General features: G+C 37.7%; 1 protein-coding gene across 3 annotated transcripts in view; it reads right to left on the reverse strand.

Annotated features, from left to right (window-relative positions):
• The window catches only part of PTK2 (protein tyrosine kinase 2), a 227,179-nt gene that overhangs the window by 194,942 nt on the left and 12,616 nt on the right, over positions 1–19,621 (reverse strand). For all 3 annotated transcript variants that reach the window (XM_049819633.1, XM_049819642.1, XM_049819634.1), the window contains exon 2: positions 16,635–16,693. The gene's annotated coding sequence lies outside the window, so the exon portion shown is untranslated. The remainder of the gene's footprint in view (positions 1–16,634; positions 16,694–19,621) is intronic.

The following is a 19,621-nucleotide window of genomic DNA, read 5'->3' on the forward strand; positions in this document are numbered from 1 at the left end:
AGAGATTACAACACTTCTAACTACTGTACTGTTTGGAATAACAACATCCTGCAAAGTGTAATTCTGGTGGTTTTTTTCTTTTTGGAAGAAAAAGTCAAAAAAGCTTTCCGAAACCTAGGTCACAAAGGAATATTGTTTCAAGAACCATCTAGACTGACAAATAATTTATTCAAAGAACAGAGCAGACACAGGGCAATGAGAATTAGCAAGGAGACAAAACCAAACATTATTATTTCTGTTGTGGCACAAGCATATGTAATCATCTTTAAGCCAAAAAAGACACAGAGCCTACCTCAGGGTCTTAAATAGGAATTTAGGGGCAACAGAAATAAAGACAACAAATCAGGAAAAGGCAAAAGAGTCCTTATAGAGCTATATATTATGCATTCATCTGAACTGACATAATTAATTGTTCTTGCTATGTTTCATGATAGCAGTACTTGTGTTAAGTTGGTTCCCTCCCCCCCCTAAATACACAGCAGATGTGCCAGCAGAAATAGAAAAAAATCTTTTCCTTAGCTTCTCCTCTGTTTCTCTGTCCCCTTTCATACACTTTTCCAGATGATAAAGAGATAGAGGACAAATGAAGACAGCAAAAAAAGATGACAAGCAAGGTAGGGACAAAACACAGGCAGAAAAAAACAGCAAAAGAAGAAACACACACACATATACACCAGGACAAAGAAACCAAAAGAAATGACTGGTGAAAACTACATTACAAAGGAAAAAAGGGGTAGTGGGGGAACAAAACTGCAGACAGAAGAATTTCAGTACACAACATGAGACGGGCTTTCTTCTCCTAATTGGTTCTGTCATGTAGCCGTCGGAGAGCAACTCTCAAAAGACAGAGTCGTTCATGTAAAAGGAAAACCCCCAACATGTCTGTTCTGTGCAAGAACATGATCAAACAAGAGACCCAGTTGGCTTGACAGAACACAACATGCATGCAACTTCCATATTCTGTTTTCTGTGACTTCCAAACACGGCCATTACTCATATCAGCAGTGAGCACGTCACGTAGTTTGTTTCTAATACAGTAGCACACAAAGTCTAGCATATATGATTAATGGATTCTCATATCCACAAATCCACTGAAAAACTTCAGCTTGGCATCATTAAGATTCTATCAGTCCTGAATTACAATTTAAGATAGTATTTTTTGCCTTAATCTGCTGCTCTATTTAATCAATTTAATGCACAGTAAAAACTTAATTTGACAAAATCGAAAGTGTTATTTCCCTCTGCCTCTGGCATGAAACAGATTAAGACCACCAGAAATACTTGCAGAAAGATTTAAGATTCATTACATGTTAGGTGGCAGACAAACATTAGATATGCTATAAACTCTATATTCTGTAGACTCAATACTGTGTCTAAGAGCTGTAGGTTTTAGTTAACACTGCCATTACCTCCCCAGCAGCTAACCCAAGCTGCACTTCCTACACAAACCACGACTGCCATTTTTAAAGTCAAATCTCAAAATATTTCATACAATACTGACAAACTCCACAGACACGAGGGAGAAAGAGCAAGGACAGCAAAGACAACTCTCAATTTATATGCGCTTTACATCTCATATGCAGGTTCCTCGCCAAAACCAGGTTGGCTAAATACATTGGCTCAGAACAGAACAAGTTCTAGGTCCAGGTCCCTGCTGTCTCAGATGAGATAACAAGCAGCTTACAACCTTACCCAAAATCTATCAAGGTTCAATTTAAACTGATTAGATTATCCACAGAATATCAGAAGACAACGACGGAAGGCTGCTGTATAAAAATGTTTGGGAGTCCACACAACAGTTTGAAGCTAGAAGTTAACACATTACAGGAGACGCGTCTACTAGCCAGCCCTCTCTGGCAGCCCCACAGCTGGAAGTATCCAAACGGTCCTGGGGCAAGACTGGAGCTGGTTCTCCAAGAAGCAGCTCTTGTCATCCAAGGGCCAAGGCTGTGGCATGACGGCACTATTTGTACTGTGAAATGAACACTTCTGCCTTCAGGGCTGTCAAACCAATTTTCCTCACAAATAACTAACAAGCTAATTTTAAGGGCAGCAGCAGGGAAAGGAATCCTGACAGAGTGCTGTTCACAAGACATGCTCATTACTTTCTTAGCTAAAAATCACCAAGTCCCTTAATAAGTCTGACTTACCTTAGATTGATAAGTATTTAAGTACTGCAGAGTATTACACGTCTATTTAAAATGAATTTTAAGGCTATCATGACTTATTAGGAAAAAAATACTTTTCCAATACAAAATGCATCTACTATTAAAAAAAAGTCTGAAATTTACTATTTCTCCTGGTGATGTTAAGAAACAGTGCTGTTTCACTTGAAAGGTATACAGTGACATATTTCAGTAACAGCTTTTTCCATTTATGCAAAGGGATCATATAGTATATACACTTGGACAATTACATCTTAATTGAACTTGCTTTGTTGATATATAAAATGCAGTACTAACAGTGAATACATACGCTGCTGATGTATAATGATTCCTTATCAGCAAGCCAAGTTAGCTGTAACACGCATTGGCAGAAATAAAGAAAATCATGTAGTCCTTTAAGAATAAACAGAAAAGAGCCACAAAAATCATAACTATATAAGCATATTTGGTAAAGCCCTGTGTAGGTTGGACTTAGTGAACAAAAATAAGAATTCAAGACCACAAAGCAGCATACAGAAGAAAAGCGTGCTTCTGCCTCAGCAGCGAGTGCTAGGAGACTGTAAAACTTAAATCTTTTGTACCACAACATAATCTGTAGGAAATTACAGCAACAATAATAAAGCCTAAACCAAGAAAAAAAACATTGTTAAGCTTTTTAAATTCTTCACTGATATTGTAGTTTATTCATTACCCCACCATTCCATCTGCCTGAAAATCCAACACCAGCTCACTTCTTTCGTTATTTCAAACAAACATAAATTATTTCAGGACTATTCTCTAAAAAGCTTTTCCTTTTCTTATCATTCATTAGGCATGGAAGAAGGAAAGACCAGCAAAAAAAGCTATCCAGCTTTCTCTGCTCCTGATCCAACTTGGACGAATTCAGATGCCACCAAATCCCATAAGAGTGAGAACAAAGAATTAAACTTGGTCACAGCGATTATCTAGAACTGAACTGACAGTTGTTTCATGCACTTTCCATCTCAGTAACATGAAGATAGTGAACATTTTTTAATTACACTATGATCTAGTTTTCAATTTATCATGTATGAAGTGTCAGGTACTCCTAGCACACTAAGTTATTTAGAATCCTTTGTAACAATATCTTCTATCCCCATAAAATGCAGAATACATATGCAATGCTTATTAAAAAATTAATCAAAATATTGAAATAACACTGAGCTCATAAAGATCTCTTTTCCCCCATCTTCCCTCTCTGAATTGCTTATGAAGGTATCCTAAAACTCACCCTCAAAAAAATCATTTGAGTTCAAGCTTGAAGCATAAATGAGAAAGAAAATGGCTTAAGGTCCAAATTAAAAAACCTTATTCAAATTGCCAATAATTATTACAAAGAGGCTTATTTGCAGTGCAAGCTGTTCAAGATCTAATCAGGTTCAGAGTGGACACGAACTTAAATTTGCTCAAAAACATTAAAATAATTCTGGCACAAAATCATCCAGCTACTGCACAAGGATGCCAGTATTTCAGGAACTTCTGAATACATACATCTTTGCTGATATGCAGAAAGAGATCAAATTAAAGAACTGTAGTGTGCACTTATTCCAGTGTCAGCTCTGGTACAGTTAATATTTATTTCATCATTCTGCAATCTAAGCATTTGTGACAGTACAAAGGAATTTCGGGCTGCATATGCTAACAGCATGTCACGGAATTGGAGTTGAAATAATTTCTACTTTGTATTTGTCTGCCGCAGCCCCACATAAGAAGAAATGCACAAGTTCTTAATAACAGAATACTGAAAGCTCAGAGCAAACTAGAGGAAGCTCAAAGAACGAAATAATTCTTTTCAGCCTAAATCAACAGGGATGTTAACCCTGCTGCCACATGAATGCAATTTAAGTAAGTCCATTTATCTCCTTTCTCCCAATTCCTGAAACATAGAGCAGTGACAAAAGTCACGAGGCCAGAAGGAAACATATGGAGTGTGTCTCTATTTCTATAGCTAAGAGAAAATCCACAGAAATCCTCTAGAGGAATTTGGCGTAAACTGGGCAGCTCTGACCTCCAGAAAGCAGAGCAGTAACTTTTCATGTCACTGTAGCAGATCTGGCTGGATTAGGTCTGTCAGTGGCCTAAAGCATTCCCCAGTAACCCAGCAAGGCTGGAATCAGTGAATCAGAGAATGGTTTGGGTGGGAAGGGACCTTTAAAGATCTTCTAAGTCCAACCCCCCTGCTGCAGGCAGGGACATCTTCCACCAGATCAGGTTGCTCAAAGCTCTGACCAGCCTGACCTTGAACACTTCCAGCAATGGAGCATCCACAACTTCTCTGGACAACTTGCTCCAGTCTCACCACCGTCACCATAAAAAATTTCTTTTTTATATCCAATCTAAATATACCCTCTTTGAGTTTAAAACCATTGCCCCTTGTCCTGTCACTATGGGTCCCGGTAAAAAGTGTCTCTCTGCCTTGCTCATAAAGCCCACTTTCTATATCACAAAAGGCTACAATAAGGTCTCTCCCTTCTCTTCTCCAGTCTGAACCACCCCAACTCTCTCAGCCTTTCTTCACAGCAGAGGCGTTCCATCCCTCTGACCATTTTTGCAGCCCTCCTCTGGACCAGGTCTAACAGGTCCGTGTCTTTCTTGTGCTGGGGACCCCAGAGCTGGATGCAGTATTCCAGGTGGGGTCTCACCAGAACAGAGTAGAGGGGGAGAATCACCTCTCTCAACCTGCTGGCCATGCTTCTTTGGATGCAGCCCAGGATATGATTGTCTTTCTGGTCTGCAAGCACACATTCTGCAAATGCATTATTTTTTAGAGCTGACTCACATGGTTTTTTTCTATAGTGCAGTTATATGTCTCCCTGATCAATCTACAGGTTAAAAAAATAAACAAACAAAAAAACTACAACAAATTCTCCATAGCTGGAGAATTAGCTGGAAACATCTATTTGGTACTGGTCTTCAAGTACACCGTCCAAAGGCTTTCCCATCCTGAGAGTTCCTCCAAAACTGAAACTCTAGAAAAAGATTAATTTTTTCCTGCTATCCCATTTAGCCATGTGAATCCCATTCCCTTATCAGATGTTTTTATAAAAGTTTTCAGACTTATTCTTACGTGAGCAGCTGTAAAGAGCACTTCACTTTTTACAGCACATAGGAAAACCAAAAGCAATGCCAGAAAGCTTCCAAATTTAAAAAGCAACACTAAGATGCAAATGAAGGGCACAGCATGGTGCTTAACAGGATATCCGAGATCACAAGACTGCTTTACACGCTTCCAACACAACTCTACCTTCTTAAAATATGAAAATACTTAAATACACTGTTTTGAAATACCAAATTAAGAAATTAAAAAAAAAATCGAGAAACTTTTCTGAATAGATTAATAAAGCATTATTTACTACACACCCATATACTCAACACCATCAGTGTTCAGAACACCCTGGAGTAACGAGAAAGCACAACAACCATCAGTGTGGCCCCTTTATCCCAATGCACCTGTACACTAGCAAATCGTTCATGAAACTCATCCAACCTGCCATTACCTGCCTCCTGACAACCCCCCAAGCCCCAACCCCACCTCCTTGCTACCAGATGGGAAGAAGCATCCCAGTGCTCTGGGTGGTTCGAAGTTCCAAGTGCACCAATTTGGGGGACACCATGTGTGCATGCTGATGTCAGCAGCTCCGTTCAGCTGTGTTTTGAAGCTTCTGCCTCTGTGCCAAGTTTGGCAGGAACCAGCTTACGGCCAAAAAAGTGTGGGAGAGGATAACAGAAAGATGGTATGCAGCACAAGTCTAATTATTTAGGAAAGCAAGGTAATGACAGGCAATACTGTCATTAAGAACATGACCATAGAGAGAGGGGAAGTGTGATATCAGGGAGTGGTGACTTGTAATGGTTTCATCCCATCCAAAGGAGTTTCTGTGCAGGGAAGGGGATCATCTGGTCCAAACTACCTCTTAGAGAGAACATACACAAAAGAGGCTTATCCCAACGATGTACAGATTCCATATTTTTTATGTCACTGGAACTCTGGATTTAGTATAGAGCTCTAACTCTTACCCTATTCCTTCAAGAAGTAGAAGAGTAACTGGTGAAAGTCTCACACCACATACATATGCTTATATGCCCCCCAAAGCAGGTCTTCCAGGTAGCTTCAGCTTGGCTTCTCTTCAAACCTGAAACTGCTGGTTGATGGAGTCAACCTACTACATCCAGTGTCCTAAGGCCAACATGGCTCTCCCTCCTAACATCAGCTTTTTCAATGACATCTCAAAGACAAAAGAACAAACAAGGAACTCTCACTGTACCTGCTGAAGAGTTAGAACGGTCTCACTGTGTTAACTTTTATCAGCTCATCATCACCAGAGAGAAGACTTCAGATAGTAAGCAGCTTGTTTCAACTGCTGAACTCAACAGCTGCCCTCTATGAAACAGTTCCTGGTGGGCTTTTAAATTTTACATTATGACCAAAACTAGAGACCTGGTAGACCTCCACCCCAAGACCCTTTGAAGATAGGTACATCATTCAAATGAAAGGCAATCAATTGTAACATTGATTAGGAGCTGAATGAACATGGATCCAAATGCTTTTAAGTAGCATAAAATATTAAAAATAACTCATATGGCCTCATACCACAGCCACAAAAGTTTATTTTTAGGGACAAAATCCTCTCATTCAAGAAAACCATAACAGATGATGAAATTTATTTAATTCACATGTGTAAATTGTGAGAATAAGCTAGCAGAAACCTACGTTGGGAACATTCATGGACTGGATTACCAGGCCTGATGACTGGCTGAATACTGATGTTTGTGACTGAAAGCTCCAGAAAATTGAGGTCTGACTTTAAAGTTTTTAGGAAACTGAATGCCATGGATATGGACAGTATGAATGATAAGAGTGTGGAATTTCCAAATATTTTACATGCAAATAACTTTACTTTCACATTAGAAAACTTGTTAGGAGTAGCTTATTTCTCATTTTGTTCTATCCTTATTTTCCCTTCATATTCACAAGCATTTCAAAGAGTAACTTGCACAGCAAAACTAGCTCTCAGGTTCACAAAATCGGTTAAATATGTGAACCACATGTGTAAAACATACAGTAAGATGCCTTGCTTTCAGGACCACTGTGTGTTAAAGCATGGAGTTGGAGATCAATTAACCACAATTCAGAAGTGCCTTGAAGCCTAAAAACCAGCAATGCACAAATCAATATTTAATTTGCAGTGTAGGAGTTAAAAATGTAAGAGACATTATCTACAGAGTGTATATATTATAAACCACAAAATGAAATAAATACCAATGTGCACTACTAACAGCCTCAGCAATTGTATACTATGAATATTTCAATATAATTTCTTTTAATATCTCCTGCTTTTAACAAAAATTTGGGAACAACCACGCCATTTAAGCTACAAATGGCACATGTGTGCCATTATTTGCATAATCCAAGGATCCAAACCCAAATTTTTTTCCACATATTTCTCTTTCTACCGCAGGGAATATGGTAGGCTTGGAGAGGTTTCCTTGTCCTTAGGCTGCTCACATCCCTGACTGCTTCCCTCCTTCAAATTTCTGCATTCTTCAGAAATTTGAGATGTGGTGGACAAATCAAGACATGTCCTTGCTTCAAAATACATTTTAGGCAATTTTAACGCTACAAGAGAGCAGTAAAAATAAGGAAATGCAAAGTTACCAGAATTTCCTGAACAGACTGCCTATGACCTCAATTAGTCATCAGACCAGCTATAGAGAAAATATGGATGCTTAAAGAGATTAAAACCAACATTGACTAAAATGTGCCAATCTGCAGAAATTTGGCATTGCTGCCACTTAAAAGGACTGAGAAAAATAATAGTTCTACCATCCCCAAAAGCAATAAGTCTTTTGTTCAGTTTCTATAATTAACTATAAATTCTATGAGAGCAGAAATTCTAGACCTGAGGTCAAGCTTTGGGCCTTCCCTACAAATTGCTTTTCAGATGTTCACAGGTTCCTGCTAATTTCTCTTAAAAATTATTTCGAAGAAAGGGGGAAAAAATAAGTTCATGCTAAAGTAATAAATTTAAAGTAAACTCAACCCAATTCACCCAAATAACATCGAAATTATTTTTTCCTGACAGAAGTATTTTACAGTTCAGATGAAAATTTAGGGATAAAATATTTCTTTTAAAAATACAAACCAGGTGAAGAACTGGAAGAAGGGATTACGTAGTCTTGTACTTAAAAACAGATTAGCCTTCTGACTGCTCACAACCCTCCCTCCCACCTTAATATTTCCACACTTTGCCCACTAAGAATTACAGAAACGCACAACTTGCATTAGAAAAGCACTAAATGCTAAAAGAATAATTAACTCTGTATTTGTGCATTTCAGCCAATTTTTAAATCTGTGATGCTCCCCCAAATATAGCCATCACAAATTTTCTTTGTATGATGATACCTTCAAGTGGAAGTTTTAGTAAAAAAAAGCTAAACCAGCATCTTCTGACTCGTATTAGTCATACTGTTTGTATATAGCTATTGCAGTAATGGTAGCAGCATTCTGTGCAGGTTCTGCTGTCATCACTATGGATACAGAGACCAGAACTATATTAAGCAATGTAACTTACTGTTTTCCTTACATCGTTCTTTCTCCTTTCCAGCAGGAAAGCTGCATTTATGTTATGTCTCCAAAGCTAAGTATTTGTTACCAAAAGCAACATCAAAAATATTAATTCCTTGTATTACTATCGAGATTCCGTAATTTTTATGTCACTGGAACTCTAGATTTAGTATAAAGGTCTAATTCTTATCATGTTCCTTCAAGGAGTAGAAGAGTAACTCATTAAAGTCTCACACCATATACATATGCTTATACACACCCCAAAGCAAGTCTTCCAGGTAGCTTTGGCTTGGCTTTTCTTCAAACCTTATGAACAGGAAACCTCTGAACTGAAGCCCAGATTTTACCACCACCACCAGATGTCCTATTCTTCATTGACTACCTACATCTACACAAAATTTCCTGGAGAGAGCAGGCCTCTTAAAATAAAAAAAGAAAAAACCACCGAAAAAAGCCTCCCCCCAAAAAGATGTAGAGGTCATTGTTTAATGACCACCTTCATTTAGGGTCGCATCTGTTTAGGATTTAGCATAAAGCTAGAAGCAGAAGAACTCAGGCTGGATATGAATATATCCTGTGCTCAGGAATTTTTTTAGGTATCAGAGAAGGATTAATATATAACCCCTAACACCACATAAAAAGGAGATGCAAGCTAACATCCTGTTTGCTCGTCTGTTTTTCAAAAACAAAAATTATTTGCAAAGGCTTCTAAGGTAAATTACTCACCCTAATAAGAGTCCAAGTCAAATTTATATATAAGGTGATTTGTTAAGAGTTAGCATACATTAAAGGCAGAGGAGTACAACCTGAACTGTTCTGCTTAAAATAACTATGATGCAATATACTTCAGACTCCCAGGAATATTATTACTAGCAAAACAACACAACAAGACTTCCAGAAACAGGGGAAAGTTAAAATACATTGAGTATTACACTATGAGAAAAAGCCTACCATTCCTTTTGGACATTTTTCTTGTCGAGATCATTCAGCATAAAGGAATAGCCTGAAAGGAAGAACTCCATGATCACAGCTGCCTCAATTCCTTTGGACCTATTATGATTCTGCCAAGCTTTTATCATCCTATCCTGAAAGTTAAACCGAGTAGACTAATCCTGAAAGAGGGAAATGACAACACAACCACCTGCTTACAATACATACAAAAATAACCTGGAATGCCAAACTTGCAGTCCTGTTGACAACTATGACTTTTTAAGTGCCCTTTTCCTTTCCACATTCTAAATACTATTTTACTAAAATAAGAGCTGAACTTTTTTTTTTTAATGAGCATCTTGGTTAGCAATTTAAAGACACATCTTCCACAATACAGCTGGGAGTGTGGACTGTGTTACAATATATCTTCCACATGTTGTTTAAGGGCAGTATTTCTGTGGTACCTGGAACAGCTATTATTAACTTCTGTGAGGTGATAAAGGCTGCCTCTTGGTACAGAGCATTGTATCTCACTTAATGCATTCATTTATGGGTACAGTTATAGTCCGTTATTGCCTTTGCATATCCTCTTCATCCTCCTTAATAAGGAAACACTGTCCAAGCTGCATTTGTCCACAAACTTGTCCAGGGAATTCAAGTTGCCTGCTTTACTTCTTGCCACAGAAAATAAAAAAAGTACTGATTCATAGCTACCAGTGAGAAACAGACAAAAGAAATCCCATCACTTCTGATAGTAATCTACTCTATAACCAAGATAGCAGTGTATGTGGACAGTACACAATACAATCAAAACCAAACCACTATCTCTGCCAATTCCTGCTTCTGTATATGGATTTAATGAAATTCAACCACATGAAAACACAGCATTATTTCCAGAACTTAATAGTTTCGGAAAAAATCGCCATCTAAAGAATTGTGATATATTGTGAAGACTTACGCAACTTAAGATCCCGAAGAAGAGAATAAGCAAACCAAATTATCTACAAGCATCTAGACATAAAGGGGGAGTCAGGCTGATTTGAAAGGATTTATACTGACTGTTCACATATAACTGGTAATGTGTCTTATAAATACACAAGAAGGAAAGGCATCACATCAGAGGCTTCTAATGCTGCATTGTATAGTTTTCCACCAGCTTTACAACTAGGTAAGAATAACCAACCTTGCATATATAAAACGAGATTACTAACAAGGCAACAAAACCACAGAAAATCTGGAGGGTTTAGTTAATCGAAAGTGAGCAAGAACTATTGAGACTACTGAGAGAAGAGGAAAAAAATAAAAAACTATTATGTTGGAACTTGTGAACAAGGGATGCCAAATGTAAGGGAGAAAAGTACTGTTTTCACTTTATACAATCCTGATAAGGGTTAAGCTAGAATATCAGGTCCCATTTTGAGCACAGCACAATATTTATAAGCCCTGAATTTCCTGGGGAATGAAGTTCCCTGAATCTCAGGCACTGCTAATTAAAATACATTTCAGGAAGTGCACTGAACACTGCTTCTCTTCAGAGGAAGTTCTCCATAAATGTCTGCCAGGAAATAACCCAGATCCTTCCTTTACTACAGCACACACAAACTAACCTTGGCAACCCCTGGGTTGTCACTTGCTGGTCCTGCTGCCTATCAAGCTGGCCAATATTTTTTCCACAGTCTTTTATGACTTGTCAGTCCGTTTGTATCCACCAATTTTCCTTTTCTTATAAGGACACTCATTACAACCTGGTCTACAACTACAAGTCAAGATGCTACACCAATAACAAACACTATCACAAAGGATAACAGGAAGCCTGGCAAGCCTAACTCAGTTTACAGGTAAATATTGAACTTTACAAGCCTTGAAAAGATTATGGTCTGGTTTGAATTTTGGTCTTTCTGATGCTCCCAGAAAATCATTCAAGTTTTCTTTTTACGAGCAGGAAGATAACACACTTCAAGATGTAAGGCCGATGTGGAGTTGATCCACTAAGTGTCTGAAATCTCGACATCTGGAAAGTTAAAAAGTTGACCACCTAGCAGTAAGCAGCACATTGTCATTGATTATTTTGTGTAAGAATGGTTTTGGTGAATGATTCGGCATATCCTGCTGCTTTTAGAAACTTTCCTATGCCAGTGTTAAAACAGTCTTGTGCATTTCCTGCAGCAAATAAACCAGTACAGATTAACCTGTTAAGCAAAATACAGGATCAAAGGACAATTACACATTACCAGTGAGCAAGTGAAGTTTTCTCACAGAAATATGAGCTACAGCAAACTTCACTGCAAATATAGCCCTGCATTCCCAAATGCTACAAGTCTATTTTTAGAGAAGCGATAAATACATTAGTGGGATGGAACAGAATAGCCATAGTGGAACAGAGTTAGTTTTGCTTTTTAGACCAATAAAATGAGTTGCATCCACCTTCATTACAACTATAAACAAGAGCCTACCACCATAAGAGCTAAAAAACATGTATAGGCATGCTTGACTTCAGGTACAAGAACTACTCTTACTGATTTGAACATGTCAACACATTTGCACAAATTTGAACAGGTATGTGTTTGCAGGGCTGGGATGAAGAAAAAAATTAGTTGCCCCAAGACAAGAAGAAGAATGCATTCCATGAAAAGGTCTCAACATTTCCAAGCTGAAACAATGCTGCAACGTGCAGGCAAAAGCCCTAACGCATGGGCAAAAGCTTCATGGATATTTAACCAAGTCAACCATTCAGAATTCTGCAATTTAAACAGTCTGGAAAGTAGCAGCAGCATTACATGGCTATTCCTGGCATCATCAGAATGTACTACTACAGATCCATCCAAGTCTTATTACAAAGGAATACTATTTACAGAGTCAAACTTTGTTTTCTGCTTTGTATTTCCCTATTTGCATTTACCAGAAGGGCTCGCAACCAAAACAAATAACTTGTTTTGGTATAAAGACGACCTTTGGCACCTCCAGAGAGAAGACCAAAACACTACTTCATTCTACCTCAGCAACATATTCAGAGATAATCTAGACAGGCTGAAGTTTTCTTAAACTCCTCTGAGGGATGAGACAACTGAGAATATCACAAGCACTGAAATTTACTTCCCCCAGCCCACTATGTAAAAAGACAACAGTTGCTCTGGGGACAGGCTGAGGAACAACAGCTATGCTGAGCAAAGGCCAGGACAGAGTTCAGAAAGCCATTAGGCACTACATGGCATGGTTTGTTTTTGTTACAGTCAGGTTTGTTGCTTTTAAAACTCACGTGATGGCTGCCAATTCAGGTAGAGCACAGAGCCCTTCACAGTAAGGCCCCAGCCAGAGAGAAGAGCGTGTTCTGCACTAAACCACTGGTGAACTCACACACCCTTGTGAACCCAGCCTGTTTGGAAGAAGTTGAAGTTTAACATAACCTTGGTGGAAAAGTAACTCTTTCTCCAATGCCCCCAAAGTCCAGAGTAATAAATTAGATAGCAGCCCAGCAAAATTCCACTTTCAGAAGCCAGGAGGAGCTATAAGCACATAGGTGTTATTGGCAAGAAGCAATATACATTAATTATCTTCACACTCGAGAATAGACAGGTTACTCTTTACAGTTTTAAGTGCGAACTGAAATCTTTTGAAACAGATTTTGTATCAAGAAGGGAAGAGCCCTGAGTGTATTAAAACAAGATTACAAGCATAACATCCAAAACATACAGAAATTATAGATCTCTAAAGATTTTGTTAGGGAAGCGTTTCTTACTGTAAGAGATAAAGGAACATTAGTTTATCGATCCACCATACTGTTTTTAAGTTAATGCTATGCTGGATACAAAAAGGTTGCTCATCAAATACTGGTTAATTTCAACTGAAATAAACCCATGAAGTTGGAAAGTATCTGATGTCACTTGCAGTAGGGGTGTACTCAGAAGAACATCTTTTGGAAGCTGCTGCTTAGGTGGAAGTGCTAGCACCACCTACCGTCAATGGCTGTCCAACATCTTTGAAAATACACACAATAAACACCCGTACAATTACATGTACTTTTACCTACAAGCCCCTGCACCAATTCAGTGCATAAAGACTGGCCTGAGGAATAAGTCAGAATTATAAAGCTAAATGAACTGTTGCTCATAATCCCTCCCTACTGATATATGTCTTCTGTATTGGCTAATAAACAGAGTAAATAATCAGCATCAGGAAGAAGACAAAGAATACTTTATGAGCTGAAGCAACTAAGTGTCATCTATGCATTCAGGGTTTCTGGATAAGGTTAGCAGAGTCATTCAGTCAAGTTTTCCACAATCGCCATGCTTTTCTCTTTCATGGACACATACCTTGATCTCTAGGGGGTTAAATACAGAACTGCCAAGTACTTTCAGGTGCTATTCAAATCAGTGAGATAATCTGTTTTGAGTGCAAATTTTAAGTGTTACAGCTAGAAAAATGGCATGTCTGAGCAGGGACCTAAAGTTGAAACCTTTGATCCTAAATTACTCCATCCAATACAGATACCAATAATACCATAAGATGAATGGGTAAAGCCAGCACCACCATGGCAAACTTAACAGGAAGAAATCCATCCTGTAAGAGAAGGGCTTGAAGAGCGCAGTGAACAGGCAAGTGTATTTATGGTACCAAACAAGGTAGTGGTTCTGTGGAAGAAAGTACACGACTGTATAATAAGACAACTATCATGATACACATAAGAGCTTAAATTTTTGCAATATGAATACAAGACTTACGGTAACAGTTTATAAAGCAGCTGGGTAAGCAAGAGATTCAGAACATTTTTCTGTCATTTCCATTGGAACTGTCATTCCAGTATTTGCATATATAATACCAATTTCAGAGAGTAAGTAGCACTAATCTCTTCCTCCTACCAAATCCCCAGCCAGACAAAATACACATACTTCAATGTAAACCTGACAAGTCAAAAGTACTTGCAATTTACATTTAAGATCTTATGCTGCTGCTTCTTACTTGCCATTATATTTCACAGCCTTGTTATTCACAGGGCTAGTTTTCTGTGAAGCCTTATCTAGGAAGGTACTGCAAGCTATTTACCTAACAAACTAATAAATACTTAGTTGTCATGGTTTTACCAGGATATGACTCACTTCAGCCTTTTACAAACCATGTATTCCAAAGAACAAATGGCTTCAGTTCACAAAACATAGAAGTGTGCTTTTTTGCCTATGACATCACGACAGTCATAGCTGTTCCTTTTAAAAGGTCAAACAAAAAGAAAGGAAGCATTAAAAAAAAAACCTGAAATCATAGGTCTGATTTGTAGGCCTTGCTATATGATAAACTGAAGGGCGGCAGGGGGGAAGGACCTGTTTTGCCAGCCCCCACACCCCCCCTTCTGGATTTCCCAAATTATTAGTTTTCCATGTTCAAAAAATATTTTTAAAATGTCTGGGTTTCCATCTGAATCATAAATCAGAATTAACATGATACATAGGCAACAAATTTTAGTCTTAATTAATAAAAACACCAGTACTGGTGCTTTTTGTTCAAACTGAAGTACTTTGGGGTTTTTTCCAGTTTGGGTGACAAAACTGAAGACTACTATTTTTTAAACCACTGAAATTATTCCTTGAAGTGGTGAAAGCAGATGGAATTCCTTGGAGAAAACTAATTGCATAATACAAACATCATCCCATACCAGAAAAGGGAAGGGAGAAATTAGAAAGGAGAAGCAATTAGTCACCATAAACTTGAAAACTGAAGTTTAAGAAAGGCTGACTAACATCCAGACCATTCATGAAGTAAGAAAGAAGTTAAGCAAAAAAGCTAAAGACATCTACACTTGCAAATTTAAATAGTCAGGAGATGCTAAGTGACCATCTGCTGTTTCATGAAGGTGAAAATATGGAGAGATCCTGGAGAGGCAATACTCTGAAGCTGAACTGCAAGGTAACAGTTTGAAGTCCCATTAGGGGCCTAGTCCATGTGAAATGCTAGCAGACACATCTCTTTTGTTCTCAAATGCATTACAGCCCAGGCAAGGAGAACATCAACGTAATCTAAAACAGGTGATATAAAAGTCTTTAAATAAGGCTTTCCACATCAGCAAGTTAAATGCAAGAGTGCTCTTGAAGTAGCAGGAGATGAATTTTGTTACCTGCCAAAGCCTGAGCAATTGAAAAAAGAAATAATGTAATACAGGCTCCCAAACCACCAACCACAGGGAAGGTTGTAGAAAGAAAAAACACACAAACCAGAAAAAAAAGAAAAAAAAAAGGATCCAACAAGTTATTCTAGCCACACTCAAATGTAAGAATATTCCAAACATCCATATATGTCAGCAGCAATAAAAGCAAAAGTCAGGAATACCAAGTATGCTGAGAAATAGAACTGAAATTTGCAAATATAACCATTCACCCTGGGAGAAGGAGAGTCACAAAGAATCCAAAAAATAGGAGACAGAAATAGATTCTTGTAATACAAAGAATACTGTGGTTACCCAACTTCTCTACTCCTGCTTACAGCTAAACTACTTAAGATGAGGCCAAGTGCCCCTACAGTGAAGATTTTGCTCCAAGACAAATTTTTATGTACCACAGAAAAGCAGAATGTGAGAATAAAGAATCATTAACATTTCGCTCCAAAGCCAGCACGTTGGTCTGGTCAGAGAATTTCCAGCTAACTAGTTTTGGTAGGTGAGAAAACACCTTACGAATTCCTCCCATGCATGCCAAGTTACTTGCACAGGTCTACCCACCTCTGTACCCCTCAGGCTGAATGGAAGGGCCATAAATGGGATGTCAGAGAAAGGCCAGTTCTAGGAGGCTCAGGGAAAAAGACAAACCAAGAAATTCTGTTTTAAGACCTATTGTTTAAAAAACAGGATTTTCAACAATAATTACAAGGAAACAACAACAACAAAAAAGCAGCACAAAAAAAATCTTAACTTGAACATTTTTACCCAGAATAAAACCCTGTGTATAAGTGAAATCATTAGCTGTTCCACATACCTTAAATAGACTTTCCAGCTCTCAGTAGCAGGTGCTCAATACAGGATGAAACATGAAATCTGAAATGAACATTTAGAACTTATTAGGATATTTTCTTGACTTAACATCAAAGTAGTCAAATATCCAAAAAAACCTTAAAGTAAATAACTTATATTCTTATTATGAAGACAAGACAACCTTCCAAAGGAATGAGCTGCAGTACATGCCCTACTTTACAAGTGCAAATTATTTAGCTGGAAGTCCTTGGAGCGGGGCGGAAGGGGGGAACAAACAGAACTCAAAAGAGATACCTTATAAAGCAAGTTGCCAAAAATCTTGTAGATCCCGTGAAGGTAAACTAAAAATTTCACAACTTGTAAGGTTTTGATATTTTGAAGAAGGAGGAGGGTTAAAGAAGGATTCTAAAGTGAACCTTTAATACAGCTAACATATATTTAATAGCAACAACAATTCAGTGAGTACTAAAAACCCTCATGAGTAATTCAAAACATTAGCAGCACCCAGATCTAGAATTAGAAAGAGTGCTTTCCTGGGGAGAAAAAAAAATGTGTGGGAGGAAGTAGCAAAAAGCATTTATTTCCTCAGGGTATGCACATCATAAGACAGCCAAGCCAGTTTTTAGCTGAAGTAACAAATACATACAGATATACCTCAACACATACACATAGTACAGTGTCCAGAAAGAGTTGTGGGTTTTTTCTTTAAAGGAAATGATCAACCCGAAAGAATCCCAGAGTTGAGTAATCTACAAAGCTGGTTTTGCTACTTTGCTAGTTGTTTTTGCTATTTTGCCTCTCGAATATAGTATATATACACTATAGGGACAAAGGCAGTACCAGTAGAAAGCCTAAGCTTACACATTAAGCACTTAGCACAATTTTTAAGAACTGTTTCTGAACCTTTATTCACCTTAGCTACTTAAGTTTCTCACACAAAAAGGCCACCAAAAGATTTCCACAAGAGAAGAGAACCTGATGAGATAAAGTAACACAAAAAAGCTAAAGAAGAAACTGTGTAAAATTTTTTAAGTGTTCATCTAAGCTATAATAAACTGAAAAATTAAGGAAACCGTAAATACTTAAATTTCTACATGAAAGCCACAGAAATGAGCCACAGACACCTGAAACACACATCCATACCATGAGGAAAAATATCACTTGAGTACTTAAACTGCTTTTATGGTGGCATGTAAGAGGACCAGCACTGCGTTGAAATACTAATTTTAAAGTTAATACAGAATCTGTTAAGTCAGCCGGCCGTCCCGTTATCTCTACCAGACTGAGTGGCAAACAGCTTTCCCCAGAATCATGTCTGCTCCGAATATTTTTATGGAATTAGTCATGATTTGGGACAATTTGTGAACATACCAACAATTAAGACAATGTGAATGACATCATAAATCCTTCAGGAAAAGGGAAATTGCTCATGAGACTGCTTCTCAGATTGAAAAACCCATGCAGTTATTGATTTTAATTAAAGATGTTTTCTGATATGGCAAAAGCTACTTTTAATTTCCAAGGCAAACCGTAATGACCTTCCCCCACTCTGGGAAGTTACGTCAATAGCACCCTTAAAGCATTTTGCTAAAATAATGGTGTGTGTCATACCATGGGACTTACACGCAACATCAAATATGCACCAAACAGAAACACTAGAAAAATATTATTTTAATTGCTTAGGCATCAATAATGCAAACACTTACAAGCATGTTAAATTTTCCACACAAGTTACCCCACTGATTTTCAATAGAACTACCCATGTGTGTAAAATTCAGTGTACAAATGCATGCTAGTGTGATTTGATGTTGGATGGCAACCCTCGAGCACAAATAAAGGGCCTCTTTTCTTCATTAGCTGCTAAGAGAGTAATGCAGTCAGAGACGATGCAAACACAGGATCATTTCATCTCCCTTAAACTAACAGCCGTTTCCAGGCATACCTTCCCAAGATTTGTTTTGCAAGTTACTTACTGATTGACTTCATTTGTCAATTACTTAGGAAGCAAGCAGTGACAAGAACTCTCCTATGCTCAACTCAAGTTTGACCAGTTATAACACTTCTTAAAACATCAATTAGTCTTGTTCTAATAGGGATAAATGCTGAAAGCTTCTAAAGTGGTCAAAAGGAGATTAAACATAAAAAGATGTTTGGGTTAAACGAAGTATTGTACTTTTATCTCAACTTTTTTAAAAAAAAAGTATATCTCTTACAGAATGATTTCTTTAAAGTAAAAAAACCACCCAAATATATCTGCTAAAAAAAAAAAAAAGGAATTTTTCACAGCTTTTGAAATTTCTCTACCTTTCTCCACATGGGTATGGTTTTCAGTAAACTGACAATATTTAAATGTTAAGTTTAACATTTTTTGTAGTGGAAAACTATTACTTTTTAGACTTTTTTCCAACTGGCTGTAAGTCATCCATTTGGTCCAGTTTTATTTGTTTCCTTTTTTTTTTTTAACTCAGTTTTATCTATCATGGTCTTACCTTATATTCCTCTTTTAAAAAAATCACACATAATTCTACCTGTTTTTCAATTAAAACAGAGCATCTTGTAGATCTAAACCTCCATATACACTGTGCAAAATTTTAAGTTTCATCTTCCAGTATCATTCTCCAGCGTGACTTCTTCACCAAGCGTACCGCTGAAGACATAAGCCAATTACTAGTATCCAAGAATAAAAATCTTAAAATATCTTCTAGGCACAGAGCTTGTTCCTCAGCTACCTTTAAAAGCTCTTTGATCAAGTTCTTCAAATTTGTCCTCTTCGCTCTTATCACTCCTTTAATTTACTCTTCACAAATTCCTCTCTTCCTAACCCTCTCCCAGATCTTCCACTCCATTTCAGTACAGCGATTCATCATCTTAAGCCTTACAAAGCTAAAGGTGGACCACTAAAGTTCAATGTTACTTGCTTCACTTCCTTCTTCTACCTCTGATGCGCAGCAGCAAAGCAAATAAACAATTCAGTGCAATGCAGCATTTTTA

This window comes from Accipiter gentilis, chromosome 2, assembly GCF_929443795.1.
Source record: "Accipiter gentilis chromosome 2, bAccGen1.1, whole genome shotgun sequence".
NCBI lineage: Eukaryota > Metazoa > Chordata > Aves > Accipitriformes > Accipitridae > Astur > Astur gentilis.